Below are 14,013 nucleotides of genomic sequence, written 5' to 3'. Positions count from 1 at the left end.
AGTCCAGATATCACTACTTGTCAAAGTCCCTTCTGCGGGGATGTTCCTGCTAGGTCCTGCCACCTGCTGCTCTCTTGTCTTTAACAAACTGGAGGGTGGCTATACCCGAGAAGTGTTTGCCACTGGATCTAGCTGCTACTGACATCCTATGGATCCTGCCACAGCAGCTGAGCAGTGAACTCAACTACCAATTTCTAGACAACACTGATGGAGGTTGTCCCAAAGAACCATTTCTGAACAGGTTCACTATTCTTCCACACATCTGGTGGGTTATGGGCTAAAAGGTAAGTTAAAGCATTTAAGAACAGCTAATAGAAAAGGCATTGAAATAAGATATGAAAGAGAAATAAATAAAGAGAGACAGAGAGAGAGACATAAGCAGAGAGAGACAGAGAGAGATACAAGATGGATGGATTGGTATTGGTTTTTCTCTTTTCGTTCTTCTCATTCTTCTTTTACAAAATTCACACCAATATCATAATTTTTTAATGGGGAAACAGAGAAAAATAGGACACTATATACTGTTGGAAATAAAGTGTGATAGGATAATTAATTGGTTCTGTACATAAAAAACCTGAAATGAATCACTATCATGGTTTTCCAACTAAACCTTTAAGGCTAGCCTATGTACTTTGTAAATTATGTATTTATTATTATATATAAGGACACTGGAGCTATCTTCAGACACACCGGAAGAGGGCGTCAGATCTCATTACAGATGGTTGTGAGCCAGCATGGGGTTACTGGGATTTGAATGCAGGATCTTTGGAAGAGTAGTCAGTGCTCTTAACCACTTGGTTATCTCTCCAGCCACGGAGTCCAGCATATTTCAAAAGCTTAAGTGTACTGGTTGAGGTGTTATTTACCTGAGGTTTCAGGGAGAGGCACAAGGAGTAAAAGTTACAAAAGAATCTCAACTACAGAGCAAGTTCAAGGCCAGCCTGGCCTCTATGGGACCATGAGAAAAAAGAGGGAAGAAAAACAAATACCAGAGGCCCCATTTATACCACAAGATGGATAAGGGCATAGAAATTTAACAGACTAACTGCAGTAAGAAAGAAGCTTTGCATCATTAGGACCTGCTCACATACTGTTAGGATGTTCAGTTAAGAAGCCTTTGGTGGGGGGGGGGTGGGCTGCAGAGATGGCTCAGCAGATAAGAGCCTGTATTGATCTTGCAGAGGGCCCAACAAAAGCAGGGTGGATAACAACCATCTGTAATGGTATCCAATACCCTGCTGTGGTGTGCCTGAAGGCAGCTTCCTGGGCTGATATACAGAAAATAAATACATCTTTTTTTAAAAAAGAAAGAAGAACCCTTCCAGAGGACTGGGGAGGCAGAGGCAGGCGGATCTCTGTTGAGCCCTGCCTGATCCAGAGATCAAATTCCAAAACAGGCAGGCCTCTCAGAGAAAACCTGCCTCAAACAAACAAAGAAACAAACAAACAGAAACTCTAAGCTTCAACTGGAATAAAGAGAGCCTAATCTCTGTTGAGCCCTGCCTGATCCAGAGATCAAATTCCAAACATGGCAGGGCTACTCAGAGAAAACCTGCCTCAAACAAACAAAGAAACAAACAAACAGAAACTCTAAGCTTCAGCTGGAATAAAGAGAGCCTAATCGGGCTCCATTGGAATTTGCTCCTTGGTTGTGTTTTGGAGGTTCAGTGAATACTTCCCGGCACAACATTTTTAGCTTCTGTTCTTCAGTTTCGACTAAATGTTCTTCTAAACTGAAGTATGTCAGAGCAAGATGGACTTAGAGCGATTACAAGTTTAATCTGAGAAAGGCTTGGGAATATGATGGGATCCTGAGTATGCAGGCAGTCTTGCTCTGGCTTCCAAAGACCTTATATTGACTTAAACATGACATACTTGAGCTCAGTCAGTTGGGACATATTAGAGAGAAAAACACCAAAAGACTTCTGGTGGAGTGCTGCAGTTTCTTGCCACTTCCACGGACTCAGGCTGATTGGAAGAGTGATGTCAGCTTCTGTGTGGCCAGAAGTCTACTGTAAAGACCAGAAAACAGCTTCAGTTAATTCTTCATTATAGACACATCCCAGCACCACTTTGTGCACCACTTTGTATATCTATGACTGTATAAAACCATTACTTACAATTAAGAAATAAACTCATTAGGACAATTAGGAAGTGAGAGAGAGCAGAGCTCTAAGGGCACTAAGTGCTCCTGAAGAACTGCCTGCTAGGGCAGTGGTGACTCACACCTTTAATCCCAGCACTTGGGAGCCAGTGGCACAGGGATTTCTGAGTTCGAGGCCAGCCTGGTCTACAGAGTGAGTTCCAGGACAGACAGGGCTACACAGAGAAACCCTGTCTGGGAAAAAAGTAAATAAATCAATCAACAGATCTGTCCTTCATTATCATATCCAACAGAAACAAAACTTCTAACATTGAAACTATTTTTCCCCACTTGTAATGGCTCGTGAGGAAGAACTAACTTTCTCAGGCATAATTCAGTCAGTCCAGGCTAGCCTTGAGCTCACCACATACCAAGACCATTCTAGTTGTCACCATGTACCCGACTGGCCTTGAACTCATAATCTTGCTGTGACTGTCTCTCAAACGCTGGGGTTAGGGAAGTTCTACAGTACTCACAGGAATACTTTTCTGATTTGTTTCTGGAGATCAAATCCAATGCCCCCCAGCATGCTAGGCGAATATTCACTCATCGATGGGTTGTCTCAGATCAATTATGTACTTCATTATAATACAACTTTGAGGTCATTTTTCTAATAGAAAAATAGGAACCTAAAACGCTTTTAGTTTCTGTCCTTAAGTAGCAAGCCTGACCTGCAAGGAACAAGTGTTGTTTCACTTTGATAAAGCCACCAACAACAGTGCCCGCTGAGTCCTGTGAGACCTACTCGCCCTCCATGCAAGGCCAGGAAGTGCCTACTCTTTGAGGAGAAATGGACTGCTCCAGAAACACAGGGCGCCTGGGACTCTTACTGGGAATCCTGCAGTTCTTCTTTATACCTAACAAGATAATGTTTAGCCTGTGTGCAAACTGTGCTGTTTGCTATACTCTACAGACAGAACATACACACTTCAGGAAGCAGGGTGACATCTTGCCACACCTTAGAAATTTAAAAGAATCTATCTTTGAACACCAACCAGAAGATGTATTTTCAAACTTGAGATTTTTTTCTCACAACCTCCCATGTTCCCCTCATGTGTGTTGCCAGTTCCAGGTAAGAACCCTAAGAACGTCTATTCTCTCTGGAAACAAGAAACCGTTGGTTTTGCTGCCAGTGTCCATTTATGACTGAATGAAGACTTATCCTTGTCAGTCCGAGCTGCTCTTTGCAAAACTAACATATACCATATTAGCAGATTGTTATTAGATCCCTGAATGCATGATGCTTACATAGTTCTTCTCAGCCATCCCTTCACCTACTGGAATGTACTTCACTTCTCCGTCTTCTGTGAGTGAGACTTGATGAAGCTTTTCACCAGCTGTTTTCAGCCAGAACTGGACGGACCTCTCTTTTTAACTGAAGGTCTCATACTTACTTTAGCATTAGACTCGTGGAAGGTGGTTAGTTTACTGTTTCATAGGCTTTTATACTTTCAGCTTGACAATAAAGTATCTTCTGAAAACCAAGCTTATATGAAAAGTTCAATCACTATAGAGTGTGCCTTTTCGTGTATGGAAACTAATTTTTACTTGTAAAGTTTAAGCCTATGCAATAATTTTGTATTCTTAAGGGTTTTATCTTTAAGACACCATTGTGAACCACTTATAAGTGCACAATATAAAAATAACACAGAAGCACCAAGGTCTGTCAGCTGAAGTTGAAGCAGACACAGTGTAGGGGCAGAAAGAATGGGTTTTGGGCTGGCAGTGGTACATATGTCTTTGGTCTCAGCACTTGGGGTGCACAGGCAGGCAGATCTCTAAGTTCAGCCAGCCTGGACTACAGATGTAGTTGCATAAGAACCAATGCCCTGTACAAAGAAATCCTGTCCTGTAATTAAATAAATAAATACATAAATACATAAATAAATAAATGGAAAAGGAGAGACTGAAGGGATGTTTGGAAAGTCAGTTTTGTTGAACAGGTGTTGCTAAGGCAGACTGGTGAAGGAACTTTTCCCTGAAGCAGACAGAAGAGAAAGGATATTCTGCGAAAGCAAGCAGGTAGAAGGACACATGATGATGGATTTTTCACTAACTACAAACATGTATCTCTCTGCCTTAATTCAATAGTTGAGTTCAATTCATTGTGACACATTAGAGAGAAGCACACCAAAAGACTTCTGGTGGAGTGCTGCAGTTCCTTGCCACTTCCACAGACTCAGGCTGATTGGAAGAGTGATGTCAGCTGAGACAGATTCACCTTCTGAGGCAAGGCAGGACTTGGGCTTAAGGTAAGACCCCCGGCAGACACATGACATTTTGAGGGAGTAGAAAAATGACTGGGCAGACATTGAAAGAGTTTGAACTTGGTGTGATTACATAGCAACACATTCGTTGGTCTTTCCTCTTCCCCAATCTTTGCTGTGTCATGAGAGGCAGAGCTCCTGATATCCCTGCTGGTCTAAATCCCACCTGCCTGGCTGTCCCTCCTAGGTCCTCGTACCTGCTGCCATCCTGTCTTCTATCTTCCAAACTGGAATGATGGAATACTTGAGAAGTGTTTGCCAGTGGATCAGACTGCTGTGACCAACCTGTGAACTCAACTGCCAATTTCCAGGCAACAGAGATTGCAGTTGCCCCACGGAACCATTTCTGAACATGTCCACCTCCCCAGTATCCTGTCTTTTCCACTACTTCTGGTGCGTGCTGGGCTAAAAGAGAGGTTAAAGCATGTAAAACCCATCATTGATATAGGCACTGAAATAAGTAAAGTTACAGCAAAAGAGAGATGGAAGAATGAATTTGTATTTCTCTTTTCCTTCTCCCTCTTCTTTTACAGAATTCATACTATCCACCTAATAAAACTACTATAGGGAAATATAGCAAACATAGGGCACTACATAATGTTTTATAAAATGGCATTTAGTAGGAAAGGCTAAAGTTTTCAATAAAGAGGCACAGGACAAGTGATTGGTTCTCAGTCAATCCTGACAAGGTATATATAAAGACTAGCAAATATTTGTATCTGTGAAGTCCATTTCCTGATAGACTCCTGGCTTGGTGCTCTGGGGTTCTTCTCATTGGCAACCACCTTAGTCAATTGACAGGCCTTACAATTTATAACAATTTCAGCTATTTTCAAATTGGTATATATTATTCTAATGTGTGACTGTAGGACTAAGTCCTGCATTTTCCAGGGTCCCAGGTGTGAAAAACAATGGATCTTTATCTGCATGCTTAGGACATCTTCTCTGGTACAATTAGTTTGTAGTCAACTGTCCTTGGTCATCTCTTATAGCGCTGAGATATGGGCCAGATCATATCTTCTGTCTGGTCACAGAGTGTGGGAACTCCTGGATCTTGAGCAATCAAAATATGAGGAGGCCCCTGGTTCTGGAAAGGCTCAGTGCAGCCGTGTAGGGGAATACCAGAACAGGGAAGTGGGGAGGGGTGGATAGGGGAACAGGGGGAGGGAAGAGGGCTTATGGGACTTTCGGGGAGAGGGGATCCAGGAAAGGGGAAATCATTTGAAATGTAAATAAAGAATATATGGAATAAAAAAAATATGAGGGGCCCAATTTTTAGGGGCACCTACTTGTCTATCTTGTTGCTCTCTGGGATGAAGTTTAGTCCTTCCTTCTGTCATCAGAAGGCCTCTCTGTGTATAAGTAGCCCCACTAATATGAGCGGTAGCAAAGGCATACTGGTTATCTGTGTCTCTTGTCTTCTCAGCTCTAATGCCTTGGTCAGAACTGCCAGTTCAGTTTTCTAGGCTGACATTCCTGCCAGGAGTGGCTCTGTTCATATGATCTCATTATTTGAGATGACCACTGCTCCAGTATATCCCAAATGTGGCTGTTGCCACTGGGGAACCATGACACCTCTATATACATATGAGTGGTCATGTAGAGGCCCTTCAATCAAGGTCAGGGTCAGGCTGCAAGGCAGCTGAAAAAGAATCATGGAGGCATTCAAGAAGAGAGACTGGTAATGAGTCATCTGGCACCAACTTTAACCAACAGGTCATTGCTACACTGATGTGTAAAGAGGGTGGGGGCCAGTATATCCTAATTAGTGACATATTGACCATTGGCTGATGACAAGGCCATGAGTCTGAGTTTGCACCTGTGGGTCTAGGGAGGTCACCTTTAGTTAGCAGAGTAAGTCCTTCTTGCTGTAGGCACAATAGTCTGAAATTTTCAAGGCCTCTAAGAGGTCAAAGCTTTCTGTGGTTGTTTTTATGTTCCCACCAGGAAGTCATGTATAAACAGATGAAGAAACTTTATCTTACACTTAACAAGACAGAATGTTGAACCTCATTATCAACAACAACAAAAAAAAAACCTCATGGGTTTCCCTTTTACTTTGAGGGCTACCCTTGTGCTTGGTGAGGAAGCACTTTTCATCTTTATGACCCCCCCCATCTCCTTCTTCTCTCTTTTAAGCATCTCTTAGGGTCTTCTGCTTTGTTCTTGGCTGCCAATAGGATGTTTGGCCAATGTTGAGTCTGCTGCTTCTGTCCTCTCTACTGCTTCTTCTCTGTAATCTCTCCTCTATTATCTACTCTCTGCCACTACTACTAAGTCTCTCAGATTCCTTTCTCCTAACGCCTCAATCTGCTGGAGCTGTTTCTAAATATCTGGGGCTGCCTAGTTAATAAAAGATAGACCAACTATTGCCTTTGCTTCTGGTGATTCAGGGTCCATGGGGCGGTATTGTCAAAATGTCTCCACAACACTTTTCTAAAAATACTGCAGGGCATTTATTTTCTCCCTGCCGAATGCCCTATGCTCTAGACAAAAATTGTTGACCATCTTGCAGCTGCCATGAGACCTACCAGCAGAGTCTAATGGTGTACCAAGAATCTCTTCTTACCTTCTAGTATTATAATCCCAGAATGGACTAGTTACGCAGAAGCAAGTATCAAGAGTTTCTTGATTACTAATAGGCTCCCCTGTGGGGCCATGAATCAGCCCACTAGATTCATTCTGGATCCTTTCCCTCTCCTCTGCCGTGAGGAAGACCTGAAAACGTTGTTGACAATCATCCCAAGTGGACTGGTGAGTGAAGAGGACAGTTTCTAAGGGATTTATTAGATCTCTAAGGTTGTCTGAAAAGGGAGAATGCTGAGTTCTCCAGCTATAAAGGTCACTGGTGACAAAGGACAAGTAGTGAGACAGATGATTCCCTTGGTCATCAGCTGGCCTAGCTACACACAAGAGCAGGATGAAAGACTGTGACACAGGGGGCATCTCTGTTGGCTCCACGTCCCTGCATCAGAGGTCCCTCCCACTGCCTTGATGGGGCTGCATGCTGCCCAGTTGCAGCTGGTGGCTGCTGTTTGACTTGAAGGGTTAAGTAAGGTGGGGGTGGAAAAATAACATCTTCCACTGTCCCTCCTTGGAGCACCAGAGTGGTGTTGCAGAAGGGGATGGTTGATCTAGTATCTTTTCCTTAGTATCCTAGGAATTCCTGGTGACAAAATAAGAACTTCTGTTTGTTGTCTGGGTAGAAAAGGTTTAAGCCAAGAAGGTATGTCCTCCATGAGATCTCAACAAACCACCACATAAGTTATTTGGTCAGGATGGACAGACATGGGCTGAAAAATGACCTTTCCAATCCCCTGGACCAATTTCAAATCAGAGGACCTTTCTGGGGGGCATTCTTACCTGCAGAATGTGGTTAATTAATCTTTCTTAATAATGAGCAAGAGATTCTCCCTAATTCTTTTAAAATACTTCAAGTCACTGAGAAGCAATTCCAAATGGCTTGGAGGTGTCTGTTCCATGTTAATATGTCTGTCAAAGTCAATTTGTAACAAAAAAACAACAACAACAACACAAATAGAATTTGAGAAAAGCAAATGTAACCTTCCTTCTCTACCAAGTAGAGACAAGAAATAAGCAGAAAATAATACTCATGAAAAAGACCTCACTGTAACATCCAAAACGCAAATTCACCTGCTCTCTCCATCAGGCAGAAATAAGAAATAACCAGAAACTGGTGCACACCCACATGAAAAGACCCAGATTGGTGGGTATCTCTCTTTAGCCCACGCTCAACTCAGACTAAGACTCAGGATGTCTCCTGGCCCTGCCTTAACCACAGCTTCCAGATACATCTGTCCTAACCACTAACCAACCACAGAAACAAAATCAAGTCTTTATTCCCAGAAAGATGGATGCCTCTGCTTTCTGAGCCCACGCCCACCCAAAAAAATAAATAAATAAAAAAGGCTCAGGACATGTCCTGAATCCACCATGGCCACAGTTCCCAGACATGTCTGTCCTAACCCCAGAAACAAATTCCCATAAGGATGTGGTATTATTTAGAATCAATGAACAGAAAAAGGCACAACCAGAAATAAAAACCTACCAAATCCATAAAAAGATACAGCCCTCAGTAACAAGAACCAACCAAAAGGTGGCATTCATACACACATGACAACCCTCAGTAATGCACAAATATTTACTCAGATCTGGAAAAATCACCATGGTAACATAAGTCATTTATCTTTACACAAGTTTTCCTTATGCTTTGTAGACCTCTCAAAAGGTTCTAACATTCAGACAAGATAGCCAACACACAAATCACAAGCTTTTGAGCCAAGGTGCAAGCACTCACCTGCTCAGACCTCATAGAAAACTTCTTACAGTCAAATTCCTAAGCAGGGCTCAAACCCAGAAGAACTACCATGGCAACGCAGGGCACCAGGTTCCACACAAATAGATCATCTCAGCATAGCTAGAAGAGTTACTAAATTTACCTCTACACAAGCTTGCTTCCATTCCACTCAGCAAATCTCATGAAGAAAGCTCAAATTCAGCTCTCAGACAGCCAAGAAGCAGGAGGTTAAAAACATTATTACAAAAGTAAAACCACAAGTACTTGATCTAGTTCTGCTGGCTTCAAGATCCTCCAGATATGTACAGAGCCATATTGGGGCAGTCATGCACATGGTCAGAGTTTGACTTTGGTCAAGGTTAACTTCTCCCAGATAGCCAGGATCCTGCTCCACCTAGGGCCGAGTGCTCGAAGTAAAGGTTAAGTTCATTGTTCCTCCAGGTCTAAGAATTCCTGAATTAAGCAGGTGACCCACCCAGCTACAGGAGCAGTCAAGACGAAGACCTCCAAGAGAAGCTAGACAACTTCCACCGGAACTCAGCCTGGAGTCTGGGGGGAAGGGTTTGCCCAAACTGTTAAAAGGTCTGGCGCCATTAAAGTTTCTGGCTTTGATCAGTGAATATTGTCTTAGCCATACTTCTTTTTGCCCCTCTTCCCTATTTATTCCTCGGCTTCTGTTCCAGAAACCCACTTCGTAATAGCTGCAGGCAGCTATGGAACCCTACATATTGGCGCCCAACGTGGGGCAACCTGGTACGGGAGAATTTCCTGAGGTAACCCTATCGAGCGAAGCTTCGCAGAAAAGGTGATAAGGAATGGTATCCGCACGGTAAGCAACATAGAGGTCAAAAACTAGCGCTAGTGAAAAATTTTTTCTATTGTTGTGAGTGCAGAGGGATACGGGTTTTGCAAGCGAACTGTGTTGACCCGGCACAGTGGCTGCTTGGGTTGAAAAGATAGGGAAATATGGGGAAGAAATTTGGTAGGCATTTGCCCAAAGCTCGTAAGAGCTGATTTAGGCGAAAAAGAAAGGCGTTTTAAAAATAGGCATATGTCCACAGCCTCTAAGAGCTGTTTAAAGAGGAAAATGGATGCAATTGCTTAACAAGCGCGCTTAACTTTCTGTGTATCTTTCCGTGTTTGTCCCGGTGCACCGACTGTTTGTCTATGTGTATGTTTATGTCCTCTCTGTGTTTTTGTGTGAATGACTGTTTCATGTTAAAAAGAAAAATTGGTAAGGATTTCATCTGCTGGTAACCTCTTGAGCCAGCCACAGTTTGTGTGGGGATTGATTTAAAGCCGCGCCGCAGCAGCGCAGCTCACTCACCCAAGAGGCAAGCATGGCTGGGGAAAAAGCCGCTTTTAAAAGCCCAGAAGCCTCAAGATTTGGGAAAACCTTGGTTTGGCTTGTGAAATTCATGTAGTCGCTTTATACTTGTTTCTAATTGGTTTTAATGGTGTAAGGCTTTACATGTCTTGACTAAAGAGTTATAAATTAATTGGTTATTATGTAAAAGGTATAGTGTTATTAAGAAAAGGTTAGTTTAAAACTGGCGATTCAGTGTTGGAGCCATCTTAACTAGCTACACGTGGCCTAACGCAACTCATGCTTTGTTCTTGTTTATAATTAGATTTAAAGGTATATTTTACATGTCTTGACTATAGAGTATTGGCTTAAGTCACTAGACATGATTTAAAAGGTATAATGTTATTAACAAAAGTTAGGTTAAAGCTGGTAGTTTAGGGTAGTCACCATTTTTAAACAACACGTGACATGACGGTTAAAGCTGGTAGTTTAGGGTAGTCGCCATTTTTAAACAACTCGTGACATGACGCAATTCAGGAAATACAGGCCTTTAAGATGCTCCTAAATTGACATGGTGTTTCATGTGAATCTTGGCCTGGAGATTAGACTTAATGAAGATTAAGATTTAAAATAATGTCTCTTTAATAAGTTACACTGTCATACACTTGAACATGAGAACTGGCAGACAAACCTTGTGCTGTGAATATGTGTTTGCCATTGATTTTAAAGAAAACAGATTGCTTAAAATTGGTCCATTTTTAGTACTGCTAATTCTTAATTTTTACAGTTTATACAAATGTGATTCAAATTTCTAAGAACAAAGGATATGTTCTCTAAATGACTGTCCTTTAGGTATTTGAAATAATTTTTATATTTTGTACACATCAAATTATAAAGATTTGTTCTTGATGTCCTCAATTTCTACCTCTACCACGTAATGGTGTTAATCCTAGAGGACTTAGTTATTACAGATAAATGATATTCATATTTCTAATTTAGAAGATTAAAAAATATGTGCATGTGACTAATGATTCATTTTTAGGCTGTCTAGTTGCAACTGCTCTAACAGAAAAAGCAACTAAAAATGCTATGTTTATTTTATATAATTACATAGTTATTGCCTATGTTATGGGTTATACTTTGTGTTCCAACTTAAATTAATAAAACAATATCTTCTTGGAAGAGAGAAGAGAGGGGAAATCGTGTCCCTGTGCATATCATTTATATTATGCTTACATGTTTTTAAGAAAATTTTAAAATTTGGATGCCTAGAAACTCCTTGCTAAATGTATATGACATCTTGTAATTAAGCATATTGATGTCTAGGTGAAATAAAGGAATTCACTTATTGACATATGCCATGATCCTGATTTAATATTGGAGAAGGCATGTCCCCTATGTTTTTTTCCACAGAATGCTACAGAAGATATGCTGACTGTGTGCTTGCTGAATGCCCAGACCATGGTAACATAAGAGCTATATTGGGTATATGTTCTTGAATTACCTCAATTGTCAAATGTCCCAGGTTAGATAAATTGCCTAGCTTCAAGCTTTTAGACTTTGTGGGACAGAACATAGAGACTGTTAAGCTAGCTTAGGAAAAATTAATCTAAAGAAGAGTTAAAATGACTCTTCTCCTTATTGTGTTCAGCTGACTCAACCATAGACTGGTCTAGAAATAATTCCAATATTGAGGATTCCAATTTTGAAGATGGCTAACAATCTTCAGCCAGCTGTGTTAATTTAACATATAGTCTCCACTTTTCCTGAGAACTAACAGCATATCTCTTGATACACAAGGCTACCTCTCCCACCCCAGAGGCCAAGCTTTAGGTCCTTAAAGTTGTTAATTTACAACTGAATTAGATACTTCAGAGACAAGTTAATCCTATTCCACCTTTAACTCTTGACCTTGTTTGTTAAGCAGACTGGCTGTCTCCACCCAGGCTCACCTGGATGGAGAGATTACATGTCTGTTAAAGACACTTGCAGACCCCCCTGGCTTCAAAACTTACACAAGTGGATCTCCAAAGAGGGAGCCACATAAAACTCAGATCTATGTGTGTTTGTTTAAGAACAAACATGGGTACCAGTGAGACGTGCGAGGCAAAGCACCACATGGGGAGGTGAATTTCTGCTTCTGAGTCCCCAGGAAGTACACCTAATTACATAGGGGTTAACGTCGAGAGGCTGTCCTTAAAATAATAAGGGAGCCTATTACCCCTCCTCTGAAAAAGACATTATACAATTTAAGAGGAATTACGGTCAATGCTTCCCCTCCTGGTTAAGGCCCGCCTTCTTATGAAGGATATTTATCCACTTGTTTTCTACCTCCTCGTGTTCTAATTAATAAAAAAAGGGAGGACATGTACAGAGCCATATTGGGGCAGTCATGCACTTGGTCAGAGTTTGACTTTGGTCAAGGTTAACTTCTCCCAGATAGCCAGGATCCTGCTCCACCTAGGGTCGAGTGCTCGAAGTAAAGGTTAAGTTCATTGTTCCTCCAGGTCTAATAATTCCTGAATTAAGCAGGTGGCCCACCCAGCTACAGGAGCAGTCAAGACGAAGACCTCCAAGAGAAGCTAGACAACTTCCACCGGAACTCAGCCTGGAGTCTGGGGAGAAGGGTTTGCCCAAACTGTTAAAAAGTCTGGCGCCATTAAAGTTTCTGGCTTTGATCAGTGAATATTGTCTTAGCCATACTTCTTTTCGCCCCTCTTCCCTATTTATTCCTCAGCTTCTGTTCCAGAAACCCACTTCGTAATAGCTGCAGGCAGCTATGGAACCCTACACAGATACACATTCCTGTTAGTCATGGGGAACTTCCCAATCAACTCACCAAAATGTGGTACAGGGAAATTTTAGTGATCCCCCCAAAATCAAACAAGAGCAAATTTGATTCAACTTATAGCAGGTTAATTATTATTTTATTTGATATTAACTTTATTTACATATCAAATGATATGCCCATTCCCAATTCCCCCATCCTCAAAAACTCCTATGCAATCCCCTCTCCCCCTGCATCTATGAGGGTGCTCCTACACCCACCCTCCTGCACCACCCACTCCTGCCTCCCCATCCTCCCATTCCCCTACACTCAGGCATCTAGCCTTCCAAGGTCCAAGGGCCTCTCCTCTCTCTGATGTCCGACAAGGCCATCCTCTGCTATATATGGAGCTGGAGCCATAGCTCCCTCCATCTATACTCTTTGTTTGGTGGTTTAGACCCTAGGAGCTCTGGGGCAGGGGGAGGTCTGGTTGGTTGATATTGTTGTTCTTCCTAGGGGTTGAAAGGTAACAGGGGAAAACATGAGGAAAAGCCCAGTGTGGTAGTGCATGACTGAGATCCCACTTGAAGGTCGATGGCTGAACTCCATCATCAGGACTTTGCACACACTCTCAGCTACAAAGAACATTCAGAGACAACCAGGGCTACCTGAGACAATGTGTCAAAGAAATAAAAACAAAGAATGAAGGACTGGAGAGATGGCCCAGCACTTAGAAGAAGCGTTCTCCACCCATAGCTCTCAGCACCTCTGAGCAGTTGAGTGACTCTAACTTGGGGATCAGATATCCTAGATACTTACATTACTATACATTACTATAATAACAGTAGCAAAATTACATTATGAAGAAGCAATGAAAATACTTTTATGTCAGGGGTGGGGAGCACCACAACATGAGGAACTATATTACAGAGTCCTAACATTAGAAAGGATGAGAAACACTACCTTAAAAGGACTTACTAAGTTGGCAGCATTCACATGACTATTAGCCACCTGTGACAGTAATTCCAGACCCTCCCACGCCCTCTTATCTGTGAGCTCTGGCATGCCTGTGTAGCATATGAACTAAAGGAGGCATCCTAACAGGCACATGAACAAACAAATATAATTTTTTTAAAAGAATGAGAAATTTTGAAGATAACACTTTTGACACAGGAGTGTGCTGTGCCTGCTGTCGATTATCAGATTCTCCAC

Source organism: Apodemus sylvaticus, chromosome 7 (assembly GCF_947179515.1).
Source record: "Apodemus sylvaticus chromosome 7, mApoSyl1.1, whole genome shotgun sequence".
Lineage (NCBI taxonomy): Eukaryota > Metazoa > Chordata > Mammalia > Rodentia > Muridae > Apodemus > Apodemus sylvaticus.
The sequence above is the reverse complement of the archived record's forward strand: the minus strand, read 5'-3'. Positions refer to the sequence as shown.